The following is a 14052-nucleotide window of genomic DNA, read 5'->3' as shown; positions in this document are numbered from 1 at the left end:
TAGATGCTTTTCTGTTTTGGTCTGTGTTATACCTCTGCCTTCCTCTCCCGACTGCCCCTCCCCCAGTCACTGGACAGAGTGACCTGATCAGACCTCTCAGGGCTGAGGTAGAAGGTTAGTCACACAGGTGTCCAGTTCCAGAGGAAGAAAAGGTTTTCATCTCCTTGGCTGCCTTGGCTCACTTGAACCTGGGGGAGCAGCTTTGAGATGAGAGGAAACAGCTGGAACAGCAGCTGGATTGACAGCAGAGCACTGCAGAAGGACAAAGGTCTGGCTGGATTACACAGTACAATCACGCATACTTAAGAGTTTTACAGAGCTCAGAACAAATCCCGTTATTGACCTACTATTTGGGGCTTAGCGGACCTTGATGAAGCTTCCCACTGTCTCGCCCAGGTGACTGTTCTCTCATACCCCAGACTGATTTATTTTTTTCATTCCTCATCCTGCTATTCCTCGGTAGCAGTGATGGATATAACCTTTTCCAGGTTTTATTTAGGTTGAGCTATTCACAAAAATGAATATATCCCCTTGCGACTCTTAAGTGTTTAAATAAAATACTGTGTATACTTGTAAACCCAATTCTCCTACTTTGTCTATATCATTTCATTCTTTTGAGTGTCTGAGACCTTCACTCCAAAGTGGACCGGAGCCCACTTAAACACTGAGGATGAGTATAAAAATAGAAGAATTCCATCTGACAAATGTTCCTTGTACCTACGGTGTGTGAGAGATTACGGAAAGCATTTGGGGGATTTGAACAATGAACTAGACATGTTTCTTTCAGGGAAGATCTCCTGGCATAATGTACAGAACAGTAAAAACCATGGAAATAATATCAGATGTTTGTAGAACTCTCACCATCACCAAGACACCTGGCTAAGTGGTTTCCTTTACATACAGCAAACTTGAGAATGTGCCACAGTGAGGAATGCTAAAAGTCGAGGGAGTGAATTTTAGGTCATTAATTAATTTATTTATTCACTCATGCATTCCTCACTTCAGAACATGCATATTGATTTTAGAGAGAGGGGAAGGGAGGAAGAGAGAGAAGGAGAGAAATAATTGATGTGAGAGAGAAACATTGATCGGTTGCCTCTATAGGCACCCTGACCAGGGACTGAACCCACAACCCGGGCATGTGCCCTGATGGGGAATCAAACCCATGACCTTCTGGTTTAGGGGCCAATGCTCCAACCAACTGCGCCACACCAGCCAAGGCAGGTCCTCCATTTTATAGATGAGGAGACCTAGATTTACAAAGAGGCCACATAAAGCAAATACCAGAGGCAGGGTGTGGATGCAGGCAGCGTGCCTGGGCTCCTGACCATGATGCTACACAGCCTCGCAGCCAATATCCACAATGAACAGGGGAACTGGAGTGTGAGGGAAGCAAGAGACGAAGGGACTTCAGGGAAGAAGAGGACCCTTATCTCCAAAATCATCAAAGTAGTCTTCAAGAAAGAAGCAGTGACTGGCCTCATTCTTGGAGTGTGACTTTAAGATTTCAAAAGGTGGAGGAGACTATGAGGGGAGCAGTAATGGGAATCCCAGCCAGACAAAGGGGAGAGACCTAGGGACAGTGGGAGAGTACCAGTCAGAGCAGCTAACTGGCTGGAGGTGGGATTCCAAGGGGACTGGGACTTGAGAAGCCATCAGTCAAGAGAAGAAACATGGAAGAAGGAACAGGTCTGGTGGGGAAGAAATCGGTAATGTCAGGCCTGCAGTGCCAATAGAGGGTTCCAGGGAACTGTCCTTTCTGTAGTGGGACATGCGGGGTGAGCAAGTCCTGGAGTGTTGATGAGGGATCCACTTCAGCAAGGTGGCTAAAGAAGGGACTGGATGCTCAGTAAAACTGCTGTCCTGTAGTTAAGATCTACAGTCTCTTGTCCACAATTTGGAAATGCAAAACATTCTGAAAATGAGCTCATTTACTTATTGACTTATGTATAGTGTCAGGCAAACTCACTTGGCCACAAAATCTTGACATGAGGTTACTTGCCATCTCTACAAATCCCACTGAGATTAAAAAGTCATATATTTTGCTGTAGAAACATTCCTGTGTCCCACTACGGTGTGCTGTCCTATAAATACCACTGAGGAAGCTACATGATAGCTCATATATAGTCTACATGCCCTGTTACCCTCTAAAATCCCCTGAGTTTGAATTCCAATGCATACCTGGCTACAAGAATTTTAGGCTAAGAGATTTTGAAACTATACTTAATTTCTGAAAAAGGCAAGGGAGCAATAATCCTAATAGCCAACTAAGGGCTTCTCTACGCCCAGACACTTCTAAGTCTTTTCATTTTCACAGCAGTCATCTGAAGTGGGAACTATGATGCCTAGCGTTCCACAGATAAAGAATCTGAGGGTCAGGCAGGTTAGCTGTCAGTGACAAGGCTGGTACTTATCCCCGGCAGGCTGGCTCCTGAGGCACTTCCTCCAAATTCATTTGTAAAACTGTTTAGAAATGAATTCAATCAGTCCTTGGATTAGATTAGTGAATAGCAGCAAACAAGTACCTCTTACCAAATTTCCACAAATGATATGAGGACATGGCTCACCCAGGTTATTGTCTCATTTACATCCCGGCAAAGCAGAGGAGACCACATAGTGGATATCCTAGGGAAGGTGACTCTCCATGGGCCACGCACACAGTTCTGGTCCATGCATACAGGTTTCCACAGCTTTCCCTGCCCAGTAAAGAAGCTGGGGATCGAGGCAGCAAAACAAAGCTGTTAAGAGCATGGGCTCTGTGTCAGACTTTGGTTCTACTACTTATTAACTTGTGACCCTGGTCAAGTTAATTAACCCCTCTGTGCCTCATTTCTCCCTTCTGTAAAATGAGATTAGTTACAAACTATATCATAGAGTCATCAGATGGTTTAAGAGAGGTGAAAGTTTCTATGTGGTTTAAGTGATATAATTTTTAGAAACATTTTGGCAGATTGCCAGCCTGATGGTGCTGCCTCCATAAGTTTTGAACATTTGTATTTGGTAAGGCTCCCACAGGGCTAGAGATCCTGGTGGAAATTTCTGATGACCAGTACTTTTTGTGTATTTCTCTGAAGGTAGAGTTGCTATTTGCCAAGTGTCATTCTGTTCTCTTCCAGCTTTTTGAGGTTCATGGATATCAGTCCAACTTAAGGATCCTTTCCATTTCCCTAGTCAAAGGACAGATTGGCTTAGGTCTGTCTGTGCAGGGTGCAGCTCTGCCCTGGAAGGATGCTTTTGGCTTGGGGTTTCTGCACAGCATTTTCTCTGCCTATGGAGTCAATGCACACACACACGTCAGCACCCACACTGCATCCTTTGCAGTGAGTGTCTGTGGGCCCACCTAAAGCATCAGGGCTAAGCCTGTTGTGCTTTGCCCCTCTCCAATGGATACCTATACAGACTCTGGACATGGGGACAAAATTACATTTCTGCTCAACTGTATTCCTAAAGCATATTTTGAACTGGAAAAGGTGGCTGGGTTTTGTCCAAATTCTATTCTGTAATAATGAGGTTCAACATAGGCTTTATACACAGCAGCCATTCAATGACTGTCTGATGGCTCAGGGTGTGACCAGTGGACCACAAGATGGGACTGATCCAGAAGTTCTGTGCTCTGCAGCCCTGGGTTACCGTGGTAATGTGTTCTGTGGATGGTAGTTTGTCAAATGTTAAGTGATGCTTGTCTTCTCTGATCAGAATAGGTTGTTCTAGTTCAGGGAAAATTAATTGTCTCTGGGTCTATTTTTCTTGTTTGGCTCTTTGCTTATCTTCCAGTCAGCAGCACAGCTACTTGACTTATGATGCTTGCCTGGATTCTGACATAAAGAAGGAAAATTGAAGAATCCAGCAAACAATTAATGGGATGCTTGGCAAAGTAAAACTAGGGCTTCTTTATGCAGCAGAGTATCTAATAATTGCCTTTATTATTCTAGGCTAGATTGAGGTCACTGCCAGATGAAATTGGACAATTTAGAAAATGGGAAAAAATGAACACAACATTTAAGTTTATTTAGACACAACTCGTATATTTTATTTTACTTTCTCATCAACTTTTGGCCTGTAGTAAGAGGGAACAGGGAAGGAGAGGTGGTGGAGGAGAGTCTAGTTAATGGGGATGCCATGTATTGAGGAAAATAATCTTCAGCCCATTGAGATAAAAACTTTGACAGCGAGCCCCTCAAGGCCCGAGTTCACGAGTGATTCATTGTCGTAACCCTCATAGCACATAACAAAGTCCTTCCCACCTGGCCAGCCATCAAGACCCATGTTATTTATTAAATGAATATTTTTGGACATATCTGTGTACATTTAGCTTATTCTCTGCATTTGGAGAGACGGACCCTCTAACTGGATTGTCCAGCACCTGTGTGACTCGGGGCAAATCCTGTCCCTTCTCTGGCCCTCAGTGGAGCTTCTGTGGTGCTCAAGGATATGAGGAGCTTCTATGGTGCTCCTCCCAGCTGCTGCTGGTGGCCAAGATGTCCTGTTTTCTCTTATTTGAGCTCTCCAGCTATCTCTGTTGTCATCAAAACTACGTCAAAAGCAAAGGCTATAACCCAAGTCAAGCATTCTTAAGAGCGATGAAAAGGAAATTATTTGCTCAGGTAATTGAAAAGCCTGAAGAACAGTAATAAGGAAAGTACTGTCTGAATTCAAGGGCTAAGACCGTCACTGAAATTGGTCTCTCTCTGTCTCCATGTTTCTCTTTTCCTGCAGTTTTCTCCAAGTGAGTTCTCTCCAAGGAAAGACCTAGAAGGCCACCACCAACTCCAAGGTGGAGCATCACTGGTGGAAAAAGAATCTCTTTCCCAAAAGTTTCGTGCAAAGTCCCAGGCCTGACTCTCACTGGCGTGGAGAAGGCACCTGTTCATTTTTTAATCTGTCACTGGAGCTAGAGGCACTTGGTCCTGTGCCCATCCCTAGGGCTGGGGAGAGGGTCAGCCCACGATGAGGGAGGGGCGATTCCTGAAGGGAAAGAGAGCCCCTGGCACAGGGCACCAGGAGTTACCTTCTACCAGCCCTTTATCATATCAGCTACTGTAGAGTGACTTTTGAGCTCCCTCTGGCCACAGCCTCAGTTTTTCCCCTTATCCCAAAGCCAATATTCTGGAGCTAAATATAACTGAGACAATAACCTTCTCCAGCTAGCTCTAGAATAGGAGGCAAAACTAGAAGATATACAGTTCCCAGAAGGACTAAAGATAGACAAGAATTTGGGCCTGTGCTTGATTCATCAGGTCAGTCCTCTGAACTGCTGTTTTTCAGTTTTTAGTGGATGTGTGGTGTGCTGCCCAGAACCCCATTCTGCACCAAGGCACTTGTTCCCCCAGCTGTGTGGGGTACTGCCTGCCAGACAGCTCACAGCGCAGTCTCTCTGGGAATTGCCTGTGAGCAAAAGGAGCTGCCTCACACAAGGCTAAGTGGCCAGATGGGTGGGCCCACATCAATAAAAGGGTTACAAAGGTTTGGCCATCTCACCCCAACTCAGGACATGGAAGCAACACCCTCCCCGCCCAGCCCTGGCTCCAGAACTCACTGTGGAATCAACTAAGGCCCTTGTCACCACTGTGTTGCTGTTTAACTTCTTTCTCTACCGGTCCTACTTCTCAGCCCTTGCCCCAAACCCACAATATTCCTCCTGCGTGCAAATCTCAAAGTTCCAGAATCCCTCTCTGGGGAACCAAACTAAGACAGCTTCTGCAGCATGTAAAAACTTGAGTCCTAGGATTTATCCACTACTGAATTAGGATGGCTTTGTCAGTAAAAACTCAAGCTTTAAAATCAGACAATCCCAGTTTCAAATTTGCTACTTACCAGCTATGCAAGTTTAGCCAAGTTACTTAACCGTTCTTATCTCCATATCCTCACCTAAAAAAAGGAGATATTAATAATTCCTCTCCTAGGATGGTTGAGAGATTTAAGGGAAATATGTGTAAAGTGTTTGGCATAAGAAGGGCCCAGTGTATAGTTGTTATTATTTTCTCTTCCTCCGGGATGGCTGAATTAATATGACTTCAATATAGACATAAAAACGTACCGATGGTCAATACCTAGTGTTAGCAAAGGTTCAGTGACCAGGCAATGGCTCACACTGATTGTAAGTCTGAAAGTGAAGTTCAGTTCTCTTTCTGGACAGTATATAGATAATAGCCATCAAAAGCCCCTAAAATGCTTCCACTCTTCAACCTAGAAAGTCCAATTACAGGCATTTTCTCTAAGGAAACCATCATAGTTGTGATCTCAAATTGATGGACTAGGATATCTATATCAGTATTTTTTAAACAAAAGTCTAGCATTTACCTAGTGTCAAATAGCAGAACTTTTTCAAGCAATTACAGAATATCCTTATGATAAAACACAGCTGTTAAAAATATGCTGTAGAGCCCTGGCTGGTGCAGTTCAGTGGATTGAGCATTGCCCTGCTCAGTTGGGGCACAGGCCTGGGTTGCGGGCTAGGACCTCAGTGGGAGGCATATGAGAGGCAACCACACGTTGATGTTTCTTTCCCCCTTTCTCCCTCCCTTCCCCTCTCTAAAATAAATAAATAAAGTCTTTAAAATTATGCTGTAGAAACAAAATTAATGATATGGAAATAAATTCAAGACAATCATAAGTGAAAAAGCCCACAAAATAATAGTATGTATGATGTGAGCCCAACTTTTATAGCCATGTAAAAATTATGTGCACACACATACACAAACACACTCTCACACAAAATGGTCACATATACAAATTCAATGTTACCAGTCATTATTTTTTAATGGAATATTGGTAATATTGATTTGCTCCTGTGTGCTTTTCTGCATGTTGAAAAGTTTCTACAATGAACATTTATCCATTTTGTAAATTTTTAAATAATTTACTCCTTAAATGGAACTTATCAGATTAAAATGAAAACCAAAAAGTATCAATGGCCAAATGCTGTTGTCTCCTCATACCAGGATCCTGCCTTCTAAAACTTTAAAAGCATTTTAGAAATGCCAGCTAAGTAAGCCCCTAAGAAAACAAAACGTAAGTATAGCACAAGTTAGTTCTAAGAAATTCCTGCTGGCCACAATGAATTCAGAGAAGCAACCCCTAGAGCTGACTCGGTCTGCTGTGAGGGATGAACTCACTCGTGATGACAGGTTCCACTCAGTATGCTCACTAGGACCAGAAGTGAGTTGTTATATATGTCTGCAAGGTCCGTGGAACTGGGAGGGCATTTATTTCCATGTATTTTTCCTTCTGATGGTCACTTTCTGAATCTAAATTTAAGATCTGCAGCCTGACAATAAGAAAGATAATTTGAAATAAAAATTTTCCTGAAAAATCCAGAGCAAAGATTCTCAGGTACATTCTGTTTGGGGGTCCAGCTAAGTAAAGGCTGCAACTGTGAACATTGAATATCCCTTCCTTACTCTTCCCTATGCCATCTTTTCTTTGCTTTTTTCTCTCTTGCTATTCTTATTTCCATGCCCTTCTGTTTTCTCTGCATTTCTTTTCCTGTCCTAGCACATAGCTGTTTCTGAGGTTGTGTAAAGCCCTTCATAAGACTGCATGGAGCACAGAAAAGCCACAATAAGCCTTAGGCATAGCTAGCAGAGTTTCACGCCCTCTCCTCATAGCAACCACAGACCTCCACCATGCACACCACCTTCCTTCTTCCTCGTCAGCATTTAGAAAGCAAGTTACTGAGCAATACTGGCGCATGGCCATCCCTAAACCATCCTACTGCCTGCTGTGGGTGGACCTAATAACACTCTCCATATGATATCCTGCATTAGTTTTCATGCCTCCTAAGCCGTCTGTGAGCCCCATATATGAGTCCATAGGCTGCTTCTGTTACTCCCCCCTGGCTCAGGAGCCTCCACAGTACAGGCTAGGGAGCAGTGTTGGGACTTTAGCTTGGGATAGACAGGAAAGAAATCTGACCCTCATTTTTAGCTACAAAAACAGCCATCAAATGGACTCACAATTGGACTGAGCTGAAATACACTGGATTAGCAGAGGAGCCCTGAAGATATGCCTCTCTCCACTAGACCAGAAGCAGGGCAACAGGAGACCAGTGCTTGGTGGAACAATGTGGAGCTAGAAATTTTACTGCCTGTGTTGTGTGGCTGGAGTGAATTTGGGGGGTGGAAGGATGCTAATTCACAAGGCTGTTTAAATCAAGCTGTGAGTCTTTAGTCCTGCTGTCATTTTTGCTGTGATTAAAATCCCAATGAGCTACATCACATGCAATTTTTATTTTCCAGGGCAGACCAAAATGTCCTAATAAAAACAGCCTTGCATGGTGAGTCTGAGATGAGGTCAAGATTAAACAAATGGAGGGGGAAAAGCCATAGGAACCAGGGTATTTAACTTAATGTAAAAATGACAAACAAAATTACATCTGTGCAGGTCCAAGAATCAAACAGCCTTGGGTATGCACTGGAATCAACAGGCGGGGGGAGATGGAAGGATGGGTAAAGATTAAAGAGTTCAATAAAGAGATTAGTCATTTTGGAATTGGGGTGGCACACAAATTAGAGACCAAGTGCCTTTTATCTGGGTTTGTAGTTGTGATCAATTAAAAAAAGTATAAATTTTTGAGAAATAACTTTTTCAATAAGATTCACACTGACACTTGACATTTAATTTCTTTACATACCTTATTTACAAATGCAGCTGTAGCTACAGGAAGCTCACACAATTCTGCAAGCTACTAGTACTGTAATAGGCAAACTTGGCTCAGCCTTCTGCAAGTTTCTCTCATAGCATCCTTGACTGTTTGAGATAAAGAAATACAACCTCCCCTGCCATGCCACAGACCCTGTGCACAGGGTCGTGTGTGGGAGACCCTTACAGAAGGAAGAATGCAGCCTTTCTGACAAAAAACTAAAAGTCCCCTGAAGCTTTATAACCTACTATAACCAAAATTTTAAGCATTTATTTATTTTTAACATTTTATTTATTTATTTTTAGAAAGGGGACGAAGGGAGGGAGGAAAACAGTGATGTGTGAAACACCAATTAGTAGCTTCTCATGCACACCCCAACCAGGGACCAGGCCTGCAACCTATGCATGTGCCCTGACCAGGAATCAAATTGGCGACCTTTAGCTTTGAAGGACAGCACCCAACCAACTGGGCCACAACATCCAGAGCCCAACATTTGAAGTATTTAAACACCCACCCCAACTGCTACTCTTTACTGGAAAACCTTCTCGTCTCACGTCTTTCCACATCAAGTTTCAATCTCACCCAGCTTTACATGACTGTTCTACTTTGCCTAGGTCCCTCACATCAGTCAGCCTGATTACCCATGACCCTGCAAAGTGCCTTCTTCTCTCTGGCCAGCTGGTCTTCTCCCAGTGCCCATACACATTTCTGCCACTGCAGATCCTATAATGGTAAGTGGACATCTACCACAAACGCCAGCCACTTTCCATGGTTTATCTCAATATATGCAACAACCTGCCATGTAAGATTATTATTCGTGTTGAATAGATAAGGATATTGTGGCTCAGAAAGACTCAGGAACCTGACAAACCTCACAAGATGGGAAACCAGGATTTGAACCCAGGTCTGTTGCATGTCAGAATCTGAGCACTTAATCACTGTCTCTCCTCCCATCTCCCTGGTATGACTTCTGGGGCCCGCTCAAACCTCATCCTGTTTTGGAAGCTCAGACTTGCCAGCCAGGCCCACATTGCTCCCACCCAGCCTATCAGTCAGAACCACAGAGCTCAGCACTGTGGTAATCTGATTGCTCTGAATTGTGACTTGTTATCTGATTGTGAATTGTTATCTGATTGCTTTGTTGTAACTGTTTCGTCTCCCAACTGAATTTTCAACGCCTCAAGGGAAGAGGTGCCTCCCATAAGACCCCTTGCACAACACATACACACACACACACACACACACACACACGCCCCTCAGAGCCGACTGGTGCACATTTAGTAAGGATCTTGGTGTGCTCCCTGAGGAGGGTCCTCTACCCCTCCCTGTGCTCCTCCCCTGAGAAGAGGAAATTATAACCTGATTGGATTCGCTCCTAAGACTAATGAGTGGGGTCAGTGTGATTTACGTAATTAAAAATTTACATAAATCATTTAAGTGTGTACCCACCTTTCCATGAAGCTTGCCAGAGCACAGTGGTCAGTAGATTTAACTTGCAGTGCAACTATTCAAATACCTATCACTAGTCCTTACACTTCCAACGCAGGCTCACCTTTACACTGTGAAGTCTTGTGGACCACTGTCTAATGGGCCCAAAACAAGAGAAAAGCAAAGAGCGAGTTCCTAGCTGTAATGTGGATATTTCACTTGCTGAATGAAAGTTCCAAAAGTGAACTTCCGACACATTCCTGAAAAGAGAGGACCGAAGACACGGACTATCCACAGCACGGCCTCCCAATCACCGGGCTGTCACACTCACCGTGAATGGACCACAAGTTCCCAAGACACTGTCCCCTCAGCTCTCTGGAGCGCCCATGCTGCCAAAGGCCCCAGACCTCAGATTATGAGTCAAATTATCCAGCGATACCAGTATATTACAATTATTGGCATTTTTCTACCTCGGCCATAAGGCCAAAAAAATTGAGGAAGCAAGAATCTACATTAGCAACCTCTATCACCCCTACTGAATCAATCACAATGCTTTACACTGAAGTGGCAGAGACACCAACTCACACGGACTTGAACAGCAAGGAAATATATTGGCTCACATAACAGACATCTCTGAACTCCTCTCGATTTTGTCCTCACCATGGGGCTGACTGTCCTCAGGCTGCCTTCCCTTAGGGGACCAGGTCAACTGCAGAAGTTTCCCTCTTTCCATCTGCCACCTCTAGATCCAGAAAAAGAGAGAAAGGGGCAGCTGTCACCCCTGCTGGCTGGCTCCTGAGGGCAAGGACATTTCTTTCTCACAGTCCCAGACAGACCTTTTTTCACTGGACAGAGCTGAATCATGTGCACCTCCCTGAACCAGTCAGTCTGGCCAAAGGTGTGTGACCACCCCATTCACATCCTCATAATGAAAACACCCATAATGATATAGCCTGTAAAGTGGGATGCATGACATGGCCAGCTCTCGCCAGTCCTGAACAGTGGTGTCCATGAAGTTGTGGGTGTGGTGTAATCTCTTGCTTAATCCCTAATACATATTTATTTAACTTTATATATTAAAACTTTTTAAAGTTTGGTCTGACACATAATTATACTGTGTGACACCAGAGACCCACGTACCACACTTTGACAATACTGGCCGCAGTAGAAGAAGAGGGAAAGAAAGTGAACGGTGTTGGAAAGCGAGCCACAGGTGAACAGAGGGTGTAGCTTGTTACGGAGACAGTGAGTCCCCCGCCTGGACGTAGAAGAGGATTCGATGAGAAACAGTGGGAAATGAGAATGAAAAACTGGTGGACTGCGAATGACCTTAAGTTCCAGGCTGAGGAATTTGGGTATTATTGTATAGGTAAATTGGAGCCTTTTTGAGCTTTTCATCATGAAATGATGAAAGAATTGCTTTAATAATATTAAACTGACAGGTCCATGAAAAATTTACTGGAGTGAAAGATTTTTGCAGTAACAGAGAAATAAAGATAGCAAGATTTAAAGTAAGAAGGGGAAACATAAGCAGGGGGCATGTCAAAGAAGGAATTGACTTAAAGAACTCAGATCTACAGCATGAAAGAATGAGTAGTCTAGAGTGAGTCCAAGATTATTAGCACAGGTTTTCTAATACAAGACCCAGTCTAGCCTAGTCACTGAGCGTGTGTGTTCGGTGGTGGTGGGAGGGAGCAGAATAGCGTGACTCAGACTTTTAGCTAAGCCAGACAAGCTCCCCGTCCAGCAGGCTCTTGGCTTTTCCTAATACATCACTGCATCAAGAGTGGAAAGCTCGACCATAAAAGAACAATGATGCCACTGAATAAGTGGATTCACCAAATCGGTCCTGGATGTCAGACCCCATAATCCATGCTGAACCTCCTTTTTCCTCCACCAAGATCAGGGCTGGACACCTCCCTTCTGATAAAAAAAGAAACAAAAACCATTCAACTTCTGACCCTGCCCTTTGGCGGTGTCACATCCCCCCTCCCTTTAGAAGTTCTGGCCCAGACCCTGCAGCAAGGAACTGGGACAGGTCTTTCATGTAGAGGATTATCAGAGTCCCATTTCTAGAGCCTAAAATCTTCCTGATGCCCGTGGGCCATCTTAGAAGAGTGGCCCAAGGGAGCAGGGGCTAGACAGAAGCTGCTGTGGGATCGATCAGTGGGTCTCGACACAGAACAGCACTGGCAGCCTTCCCACCCATTCGCTATAAAATATCTCATGATAACTTCCACCCTGTGCCCTGGATTCTGGGACTCCCGTTTCAGAGTGTTGCTGGCTGCCAGCCACCCTGGTCCTCTGGAAACAGCTCTGGCAGCTGCCTCCCAGAGCGATGGGGAGCAGAAGCCCAAGTGCACGTGGCTGCCATGCTGCTCAGAAGTCAGGAGCAGGCGGGTGGGTGGCTGTGCCTGGGACGAGGCAGCAGAGCACCCCAAGCTCCCTGCAGGAGGTGGCGAACTCGTTGCCAGCTATTCTGTCTCTGAGGTGCAAAGAAACTTAGAACTGCCAGAGGGACAGGGGAGGTCAGCTCTTCACCAATGTCTGCTTATCTGGCTGGTGTCACTTTGGCAAAACTGAGTCCTGGCTTATAAACATCTTGATTCTCATTCTCTCTCTCTCTCTCTCTCTCTCTTTTGATACTATTTCCTGTGGTTAGACATTAATAGAAAATACACCAATACAGATGGTCAAGTCTAACTTTCTGTTCCCTATTCTTTCTGTTGTGATCAGAAAGGAAATCCTGAGTGCAAACAGTAGTAGCAGCGGCAGCAGTGGTGATGTAATACTAACTACTATATTCAGTTCTTCCCATGTGCCAGACAATACACTGGGCACCTTAAAGTGCTATCTCATTAAAACCAACACAACAGTCCTATGAATTCCATACTATTTTCACTCCTGTTTTACAGTTAAGGACACAGAATTTATAGCATTAAATGCCTTGCATAATGTAAGACAGCAAATAAGTGGCACAGACAAGGTGTGAACTCAGGTTTATCAGAGTCCAGAGCAAGGGCATTTATTGAGCGTGCCACCGAGACCATCTATAGGAATTTAGGTCATGACACTCACCCTGCTTTTACAATAGCCACATGTATGGATTCCCTATGTTAAATATATTAAACATACTAAAAAGCTCTCTTTCCTAAAAGGTAAGAGGAAAACTGTCATATACTGTTAGTGGAAGTACAAACTGGGACAGCCATGTCAGAATACCAGTGGCATTATTTACTGATGTTGAACATTTTCATGTTCACGGTTCGGCAGTTCTAGCCCTGGGTACGTGCCCAAGAAGGACGTGTGCAACACTGTCCACAGCAGCAGTGTCTGCAATAGCCCCAAACTGCAAGTAACCCAAAACTCTGCCCCAACAGAAGTATGGACACACATTTTGAGTATATTCACACAAAAAATAGAGCAGCAAAAAGGAAGGAACCCAGTTACACATGACAGCATGGATGAATGCTGTACGCAGGAAGCCAGACACAAAAAAACACATGGTATTTTATTTCATTTAAACTTCATACACAGACAGAACTAAACTATAGTATTCAGAGGGTCCTATTTAGGGGGTGAAATTGTGCAGTGAAGCACAGAAGCGATTACTAAAAATGTCAGAAAAGCAGGGCGTGGAAGGAAGTTGGTCATAATAGGGAGAGGCAAGGGGGGTCCTGGGCAGCTGGCTAGAGAAGGCAGTTACCTGGGACTTGCTTTACAGTAAAGAGTTAGGCCAGACTTCTTTGTGCCTTCTCCGTGAGGGTACAATGTTCTATGACAGGGAGGGCTTACAAAGAAGTTTAAGGGAGGAAAGGGCAAAATCCAACTTTAGCTTTCAAATTCAGGTAAAAATATCTTGGTAAGCAGCCCATTTTAAGACAGATTTTCACTGAAAGAATCTGCTACCTCTGGAGTCACTTCCACCCTCTTTGCTGACCTGAAGCTTCCCCACTGCCACCCATTTTTAATCATTAATCATT

This window comes from Phyllostomus discolor, chromosome 13 (assembly GCF_004126475.2).
Source record: "Phyllostomus discolor isolate MPI-MPIP mPhyDis1 chromosome 13, mPhyDis1.pri.v3, whole genome shotgun sequence".
NCBI lineage: Eukaryota > Metazoa > Chordata > Mammalia > Chiroptera > Phyllostomidae > Phyllostomus > Phyllostomus discolor.
Note: the sequence above shows the minus strand (reverse complement) of the source record.